We start from the raw sequence: 9,025 nt of genomic DNA, 5'->3' as shown, positions 1-9,025 counted from the left end.
CCAGTGTCTCAGTGTCTCAGTGTCTCATTGTTTCAGTGTCTCAATGTCCCAGTGTCTCAGTGTCTCAGTGTCCCAGTGTCTCAATGTACCAGTGTCTCAGTGTCCCAGTGTCTCAGTGTCTCAGTGTCCCAGTGTCTCAGTGTCCCAGTGTCTCAGTGTCTCAGTGTCCCAGTGTCTCAGTGTCTCAGTGTCTCATTGTTTCAGTGTCTCAATGTCCCAGTGTCTCAGTGTCTCAGTGTCCCAGTGTCCCAGAGTCTCAGTGTCTCAGTGTCCCAGTGTCTCAGTGTCTCAGTGTCCCAGTGTCTCAGTGTCTCAGTGTCTCATTGTCTCAGTGTCTCAGTGTCTCAGTGTCCCAGTGTCTCAGTGTCTCATTGTCTCAGTGTCTCAGTGTCCCAGTGTCTCAGTGTCTCAGTGTCTCAGTGTCCCAGTGTCTCAGTGTCTCAGTGTCCCAGTGTCTCAGTGTCTCAGTGTCTCAGTGTCCGAGTGTACAGTGTCCCAGTGTCTCAGTGTCTCAGTGTTCCCGTGTCTCAGTGTCCCGGTGTCTCAGTGTCCCAGTGTCTCAGTGTCTCAGTGTCTCAGTGTCCTAGTGTCTCAGTGTCTCAGTGTCTCAGAGTCCCTGTGTCTCAGTGTCTTAGTGTCCCAGTGTCTCAGTGCCTCGGTGTCCCAGTGTCTCAGTGTCCCAGTGTCCCAGTGTCTCAGTGTCCCCGTGTCTCAGTGTCTCGGTGTCCCAGTGTTCCAGTGTCTCAGTGTCTCAGTATCTCAGTGTCCCAGTGTCTCAGTGTCTCAGTGTCCCAGTGTCTTAGTGTCCCAGTGTCCCAGTGTCTCAGTGACTCAGTGTCTCAGTGTCTCAGTGTCCCAGTGTCTCAGTGTCTCAGTGTCCCAGGGTCTCAGTGTCTCAGTGTCCCAGTGTCTCAGTGTCCCAGTGTCTCATTGTCCCAGTGTCTCAGTGTCCCAGTGTCTCAGTGTCTCAGTGTCTCAGTGTCCCAGGGTCTCAGTGTCCCAGTGTCCCAGTGTCCCAGTGTCTCAGTGTCCCAGTGTCTCAATGTCTCAGTGTGTCAGTGTCTCAGTGTCTCAGTGTCTCAGTGTCTCAGTGTCCCAGTGTCTCAGTGTCTCAGTGTCCCTGTGTCTCAGTGTCTCAGTGTCTCAGTGTCCTAGTGTCTCAGTGTCTCAGTGTCCCAGTGTCTCAGTGTCTCAGTGTCCCAGTGTCTCAGTGTCCCAGTGTCCCATTGTCTCAGTGTCCCAGTGTCTCAGTGTCTCGGTGTCCCAGTGTCTCAGTGTCCCAGTGTCCCAGTGTCTCAGTGTCCCAGTGTCTCATTGTCCCATTGTCCCAGTGTCCCAGTGTCTCAGTGTCTCAGTGTCCCAGAGTCTCAGTGTATCTGAGACTCGGTGTCTCAGATTCTCAGTGTCTCTGTGTCTCGGTGTCTCATTGTCCCAGTGTCTCAGTGTCTCAGTGTCCCAGTGTCTCAGTGTCTCAGTGTCTCATTGTCCCAGTGTCTCATTGTCTCATTGTCCCAGTGTCTCAGTGTCTCAGTGTCCCAGTGTCTCAGTGTCTCAGTGTCTCAGTGTCCCAGTGTCTCAGTGTCTCAGTGTCCCAGTGTCTCAGTGTCTCAGTGTCTCAGTGTCTCATTGTCTCATTGTCCCAGTGTTTCAGTGTCTCAGTGTCGCAGTGTCTCAGTGTCTCAGTGTCTCAGTGTCCCAGTGTCTCAGTGTCTCAGTGTCCCAGTGTCTCAGTGTCCCAGTGTCTCAGTGTCTCAGTGTCTCAGTGTCCCAGTGTCTCAGTGTCCCAGTGCCTCAGTGTCTCAGTGTCCCAGTGTCTCAGTGTCTCAGTGTCCCAGTGTCTCAGTGTCTCATTGTCTCAGTGTCCCAGTGTCTCAGTGTTTCAGTGTAAAAGTGTCCCAGTGTTTCAGTGTCCCAATGTCTCAGTGTCCCAGTGTCTCAGTGTCTCAGTGTCCCAGTGTCTCAGTGTCTCAGTGTCTCAGTGTCCCAGTGTCCCAGTGTCTCAGTGTCTCAGTGTCCCAGTGTCTCAGTGTCTCAGTGTATCAGTGTCTCAGTGTCTCAGTGTCTCAGTGTCCCAGTGTCTCAGTGTCCCAGTGTATCAGTGTCTCAGTGTCCCAGTGTCCCAGTGTCTCAGTGTCCCAGTGTCTTAGTGTCCCACTGTCCCAGTGTCTCAGTGTCCCAGTGTCTCAATGTACCAGTGTCTCAGTGTCCCAGTGTCTCAGTGTCTCAGTGTCCCAGTGTCTCAGTGTCCCAGTGTCTCAGTGTCTCAGTGTCCCAGTGTCTCAGTGTCTCAGTGTCTCATTGTTTCAGTGTCTCAATGTCCCAGTGTCTCAGTGTCTCAGTGTCCCAGTGTCCCAGAGTCTCAGTGTCTCAGTGTCCCAGTGTCTCAGTGTCTCAGTGTCCCAGTGTCTCAGTGTCTCAGTGTCTCATTGTCTCAGTGTCTCAGTGTCTCAGTGTCCCAGTGTCTCAGTGTCTCATTGTCTCAGTGTCTCAGTGTCCCAGTGTCTCAGTGTCCCAGTGTCCCATTGTCTCAGTGTCCCAGTGTCTCAGTGTCTCGGTGTCCCAGTGTCTCAGTGTCCCAGTGTCCCAGTGTCTCAGTGTCCCAGTGTCTCATTGTCCCATTGTCCCAGTGTCCCAGTGTCTCAGTGTCTCAGTGTCCCAGAGTCTCAGTGTATCTGAGACTCGGTGTCTCAGATTCTCAGTGTCTCTGTGTCTCGGTGTCTCATTGTCCCAGTGTCTCAGTGTCTCAGTGTCCCAGTGTCTCAGTGTCTCAGTGTCTCATTGTCCCAGTGTCTCATTGTCTCATTGTCCCAGTGTCTCAGTGTCTCAGTGTCCCAGTGTCTCAGTGTCTCAGTGTCCCAGTGTCTCAGTGTCTCAGTGTCCCAGTGTCTCAGTGTCTCAGTGTCGCAGTGTCTCAGTGTCTCAGTGTCTCAGTGTCCCAGTGTCTCAGTGTCTCAGTGTCCCAGTGTCTCAGTGTCCCAGTGTCTCAGTGTCTCAGTGTCTCAGTGTCCCAGTGTCTCAGTGTCCCAGTGCCTCAGTGTCTCAGTGTCCCAGTGTCTCAGTGTCTCAGTGTCCCAGTGTCTCAGTGTCTCATTGTCTCAGTGTCCCAGTGTCTCAGTGTTTCAGTGTAAAAGTGTCCCAGTGTTTCAGTGTCCCAATGTCTCAGTGTCCCAGTGTCTCAGTGTCTCAGTGTCCCAGTGTCTCAGTGTCTCAGTGTCTCAGTGTCCCAGTGTCCCAGTGTCTCAGTGTCTCAGTGTCCCAGTGTCTCAGTGTCTCAGTGTATCAGTGTCTCAGTGTCTCAGTGTCTCAGTGTCCCAGTGTCTCAGTGTCCCAGTGTATCAGTGTCTCAGTGTCCCAGTGTCCCAGTGTCTCAGTGTCCCAGTGTCTTAGTGTCCCACTGTCCCAGTGTCTCAGTGTCCCAGTGTCTCAATGTACCAGTGTCTCAGTGTCCCAGTGTCTCAGTGTCTCAGTGTCCCAGTGTCTCAGTGTCCCAGTGTCTCAGTGTCTCAGTGTCCCAGTGTCTCAGTGTCTCAGTGTCTCATTGTTTCAGTGTCTCAATGTCCCAGTGTCTCAGTGTCTCAGTGTCCCAGTGTCCCAGAGTCTCAGTGTCTCAGTGTCCCAGTGTCTCAGTGTCTCAGTGTCCCAGTGTCTCAGTGTCTCAGTGTCTCATTGTCTCAGTGTCTCAGTGTCTCAGTGTCCCAGTGTCTCAGTGTCTCATTGTCTCAGTGTCTCAGTGTCCCAGTGTCTCAGTGTCTCAGTGTCCCAGTGTCTCAGTGTCTCAGTGTCCCAGTGTCTCAGTGTCTCAGTGTCTCAGTGTCCGAGTGTACAGTGTCCCAGTGTCACAGTGTCTCAGTGTTCCCGTGTCTCAGTGTCCCGGTGTCTCAGTGTCCCAGTGTCTCAGTTTCTCAGTGTCTCAGTGTCCTAGTGTCTCAGTGTCTCAGTGTCTCAGAGTCCCTGTGTCTCAGTGTCTTAGTGTCCCAGTGTCTCAGTGCCTCGGTGTCCCAGTGTCTCAGTGTCCCAGTGTCCCAGTGTCTCAGTGTCCCCGTGTCTCAGTGTCTCGGTGTCCCAGTGTCTCAGTGTCCCACTGTCCCAGTGTCTCAGTGTCTCAGTGTCCCAGTGTCTCAGTGTCTCAGGGTCCCAGTGTCTCAGTGTCCCAGTGTCTCAGTGTCTCAGTGTCCCAGTGTCTCAGTAGTTCAGTGTCCCAGTGTCTCAGTGTCCCAGTGTCCCAGTGTCTCAGTGTCTCAGTGTCCCAGTGTCTCAGTGTCCTAGTGTCTCAGTGTCTCAGTGTCCCAGTGTCTCAGTGTCTCAGTGTCTCAGTGTCCCTGTGGCCCTGTGTCTCAGTTTCTCAGTGTCTTAGTGTCCCAGTGTCTCAGTGTCTTAGTGTCCCAGTGTCTCAGTGTCCCAGTGTCTCAGTGTCTCAGTGTCCCAGTGTCTCAGTGTCTCAGTGTCCCAGTGTCTCAGTGTCTCAGTGTCTCAGTGTCCCAGTGTCTCAGTGCGCAGTGTCTCAGTGTCACAGTGTCTCAGTGTCTCAGTGTCCCAGGGTCTCAGTGTCTCAGTGTCGCGTGTCCCAGTGTCCCAGTGTCTCAGTGTCTCAGTGTCCCAGCGTCTCAGTGTCCCAGTGTCTCAGTGTCTCAGTGTCCCAGTGTCTCAGTGTCCCAGTGTCTCAGTGTCTCAGTGTCCCAGTGTCTCAGTGTCTCAGTGTCTCATTGTTTCAGTGTCTCAATGTCCCAGTGTCTCAGTGTCTCAGTGTCCCAGTGTCCCAGAGTCTCAGTGTCTCAGTGTCCCAGTGTCTCAGTGTCTCAGTGTCCCAGTGTCTCAGTGTCTCAGTGTCTCATTGTCTCAGTGTCTCAGTGTCTCAGTGTCCCAGTGTCTCAGTGTCTCATTGTCTCAGTGTCTCAGTGTCCCAGTGTCTCAGTGTCTCAGTGTCCCAGTGTCTCAGTGTCTCAGTGTCCCAGTGTCTCAGTGTCTCAGTGTCTCAGTGTCCGAGTGTACAGTGTCCCAGTGTCTCAGTGTCTCAGTGTTCCCGTGTCTCAGTGTCCCGGTGTCTCAGTGTCTCAGTGTCTCAGTGTCCCAGTGTCTCAGTGTCTCAGTGTCCCAGTGTCTCAGTGTCCCAGTGTCTCAGTGTCTCAGTGTCTCAGTGTCCCAGTGTCTCAGTGTCCCAGTGCCTCAGTGTCTCAGTGTCCCAGTGTCTCAGTGTCTCAGTGTCCCAGTGTCTCAGTGTCTCATTGTCTCAGTGTCCCAGTGTCTCAGTGTTTCAGTGTAAAAGTGTCCCAGTGTTTCAGTGTCCCAATGTCTCAGTGTCCCAGTGTCTCAGTGTCTCAGTGTCCCAGTGTCTCAGTGTCTCAGTGTCTCAGTGTCCCAGTGTCCCAGTGTCTCAGTGTCTCAGTGTCCCAGTGTCTCAGTGTCTCAGTGTATCAGTGTCTCAGTGTCTCAGTGTCTCAGTGTCCCAGTGTCTCAGTGTCCCAGTGTATCAGTGTCTCAGTGTCCCAGTGTCCCAGTGTCTCAGTGTCCCAGTGTCTTAGTGTCCCACTGTCCCAGTGTCTCAGTGTCCCAGTGTCTCAATGTACCAGTGTCTCAGTGTCCCAGTGTCTCAGTGTCTCAGTGTCCCAGTGTCTCAGTGTCCCAGTGTCTCAGTGTCTCAGTGTCCCAGTGTCTCAGTGTCTCAGTGTCTCATTGTTTCAGTGTCTCAATGTCCCAGTGTCTCAGTGTCTCAGTGTCCCAGTGTCCCAGAGTCTCAGTGTCTCAGTGTCCCAGTGTCTCAGTGTCTCAGTGTCCCAGTGTCTCAGTGTCTCAGTGTCTCATTGTCTCAGTGTCTCAGTGTCTCAGTGTCCCAGTGTCTCAGTGTCTCATTGTCTCAGTGTCTCAGTGTCCCAGTGTCTCAGTGTCCCAGTGTCCCATTGTCTCAGTGTCCCAGTGTCTCAGTGTCTCGGTGTCCCAGTGTCTCAGTGTCCCAGTGTCCCAGTGTCTCAGTGTCCCAGTGTCTCATTGTCCCATTGTCCCAGTGTCCCAGTGTCTCAGTGTCTCAGTGTCCCAGAGTCTCAGTGTATCTGAGACTCGGTGTCTCAGATTCTCAGTGTCTCTGTGTCTCGGTGTCTCATTGTCCCAGTGTCTCAGTGTCTCAGTGTCCCAGTGTCTCAGTGTCTCAGTGTCTCATTGTCCCAGTGTCTCATTGTCTCATTGTCCCAGTGTCTCAGTGTCTCAGTGTCCCAGTGTCTCAGTGTCTCAGTGTCTCAGTGTCCCAGTGTCTCAGTGTCTCAGTGTCCCAGTGTCTCAGTGTCTCAGTGTCTCAGTGTCTCATTGTCTCATTGTCCCAGTGTTTCAGTGTCTCAGTGTCGCAGTGTCTCAGTGTCTCAGTGTCTCAGTGTCCCAGTGTCTCAGTGTCTCAGTGTCCCAGTGTCTCAGTGTCCCAGTGTCTCAGTGTCTCAGTGTCTCAGTGTCCCAGTGTCTCAGTGTCCCAGTGCCTCAGTGTCTCAGTGTCCCAGTGTCTCAGTGTCTCAGTGTCCCAGTGTCTCAGTGTCTCATTGTCTCAGTGTCCCAGTGTCTCAGTGTTTCAGTGTAAAAGTGTCCCAGTGTTTCAGTGTCCCAATGTCTCAGTGTCCCAGTGTCTCAGTGTCTCAGTGTCCCAGTGTCTCAGTGTCTCAGTGTCTCAGTGTCCCAGTGTCCCAGTGTCTCAGTGTCTCAGTGTCCCAGTGTCTCAGTGTCTCAGTGTATCAGTGTCTCAGTGTCTCAGTGTCTCAGTGTCCCAGTGTCTCAGTGTCCCAGTGTATCAGTGTCTCAGTGTCCCAGTGTCCCAGTGTCTCAGTGTCCCAGTGTCTTAGTGTCCCACTGTCCCAGTGTCTCAGTGTCCCAGTGTCTCAATGTACCAGTGTCTCAGTGTCCCAGTGTCTCAGTGTCTCAGTGTCCCAGTGTCTCAGTGTCCCAGTGTCTCAGTGTCTCAGTGTCCCAGTGTCTCAGTGTCTCAGTGTCTCATTGTTTCAGTGTCTCAATGTCCCAGTGTCTCAGTGTCTCAGTGTCCCAGTGTCCCAGAGTCTCAGTGTCTCAGTGTCCCAGTGTCTCAGTGTCTCAGTGTCCCAGTGTCTCAGTGTCTCAGTGTCTCATTGTCTCAGTGTCTCAGTGTCTCAGTGTCCCAGTGTCTCAGTGTCTCATTGTCTCAGTGTCTCAGTGTCCCAGTGTCTCAGTGTCTCAGTGTCCCAGTGTCTCAGTGTCTCAGTGTCCCAGTGTCTCAGTGTCTCAGTGTCTCAGTGTCCGAGTGTACAGTGTCCCAGTGTCTCAGTGTCTCAGTGTTCCCGTGTCTCAGTGTCCCGGTGTCTCAGTGTCCCAGTGCCTCAGTTTCTCAGTGTCTCAGTGTCCTAGTGTCTCAGTGTCTCAGTGTCTCAGAGTCCCTGTGTCTCAGTGTCTTAGTGTCCCAGTGTCTCAGTGCCTCGGTGTCCCAGTGTCTCAGTGTCCCAGTGTCCCAGTGTCTCAGTGTCCCCGTGTCTCAGTGTCTCGGTGTCCCAGTGTCTCAGTGTCCCACTGTCCCAGTGTCTCAGTGTCTCAGTGTCCCAGTGTCTCAGTGTCTCAGGGTCCCAGTGTCTCAGTGTCCCAGTGTCTCAGTGTCTCAGTGTCCCAGTGTCTCAGTAGTTCAGTGTCCCAGTGTCTCAGTGTCCCAGTGTCCCAGTGTCTCAGTGTCTCAGTGTCCCAGTGTCTCAGTGTCCTAGTGTCTCAGTGTCTCAGTGTCCCAGTGTCTCAGTGTCTCAGTGTCTCAGTGTCCCTGTGGCCCTGTGTCTCAGTTTCTCAGTGTCTTAGTGTCCCAGTGTCTCAGTGTCTTAGTGTCCCAGTGTCTCAGTGTCCCAGTGTCTCAGTGTCTCAGTGTCCCAGTGTCTCAGTGTCTCAGTGTCCCAGTGTCTCAGTGTCTCAGTGTCTCAGTGTCCCAGTGTCTCAGTGCGCAGTGTCTCAGTGTCACAGTGTCTCAGTGTCTCAGTGTCCCAGGGTCTCAGTGTCTCAGTGTCGCGTGTCCCAGTGTCCCAGTGTCTCAGTGTCTCAGTGTCCCAGCGTCTCAGTGTCCCAGTGTCTCAGTGTCTCAGTGTCCCAGTGTCTCAGTGTCCCAGTGTCTCAGTGTCTCAGTGTCCCAGTGTCTCAGTGTCTCAGTGTCTCATTGTTTCAGTGTCTCAATGTCCCAGTGTCTCAGTGTCTCAGTGTCCCAGTGTCCCAGAGTCTCAGTGTCTCAGTGTCCCAGTGTCTCAGTGTCTCAGTGTCCCAGTGTCTCAGTGTCTCAGTGTCTCATTGTCTCAGTGTCTCAGTGTCTCAGTGTCCCAGTGTCTCAGTGTCTCATTGTCTCAGTGTCTCAGTGTCCCAGTGTCTCAGTGTCTCAGTGTCCCAGTGTCTCAGTGTCTCAGTGTCCCAGTGTCTCAGTGTATCAGTGTCTCAGTGTCCGAGTGTACAGTGTCCCAGTGTCTCAGTGTCTCAGTGTTCCCGTGTCTCAGTGTCCCGGTGTCTCAGTGTCCCAGTGTCTCAGTTTCTCAGTGTCTCAGTGTCCTAGTGTCTCAGTGTCTCAGTGTCTCAGAGTCCCTGTGTCTCAGTGTCTTAGTGTCCCAGTGTCTCAGTGCCTCGGTGTCCCAGTGTCTCAGTGTCCCAGTGTCCCAGTGTCTCAGTGTCCCCGTGTCTCAGTGTCTCGGTGTCCCAGTGTCTCAGTGTCCCACTGTCCCAGTGTCTCAGTGTCTCAGTGTCCCAGTGTCTCAGTGTCTCAGGGTCCCAGTGTCTCAGTGTCCCAGTGTCTCAGTGTCTCAGTGTCCCAGTGTCTCAGTAGTTCAGTGTCCCAGTGTCTCAGCGTCCCAGTGTCCCAGTGTCTCAGTGTCTCAGTGTCCCAGTGTCTCAGTGTCCTAGTGTCTCAGTGTCTCAGTGTCCCAGTGTCTCAGTGTCTCAGTGTCTCAGTGTCCCTGTGGCCCTGTGTCTCAGTTTCTCAGTGTCTTAGTGTCCCAGTGTCTCAGTGTCTTAGTGTCCCAGTGTCTCAGTGTCCCAGTGTCTCAGTGTCTCAGTGTCCCAGTGTCTC

This window comes from Petromyzon marinus (genome assembly GCF_048934315.1).
Source record: "Petromyzon marinus isolate PM22_M1 ecotype Great Lakes invasive population chromosome 76 unlocalized genomic scaffold, UKy_Petmar_22M1.pri1.0 chr76_unloc.1, whole genome shotgun sequence".
Classification (NCBI taxonomy): Eukaryota; Metazoa; Chordata; class Hyperoartia; order Petromyzontiformes; family Petromyzontidae; genus Petromyzon; species Petromyzon marinus.
The sequence above is the reverse complement of the archived record's forward strand: the minus strand, read 5'-3'. Positions refer to the sequence as shown.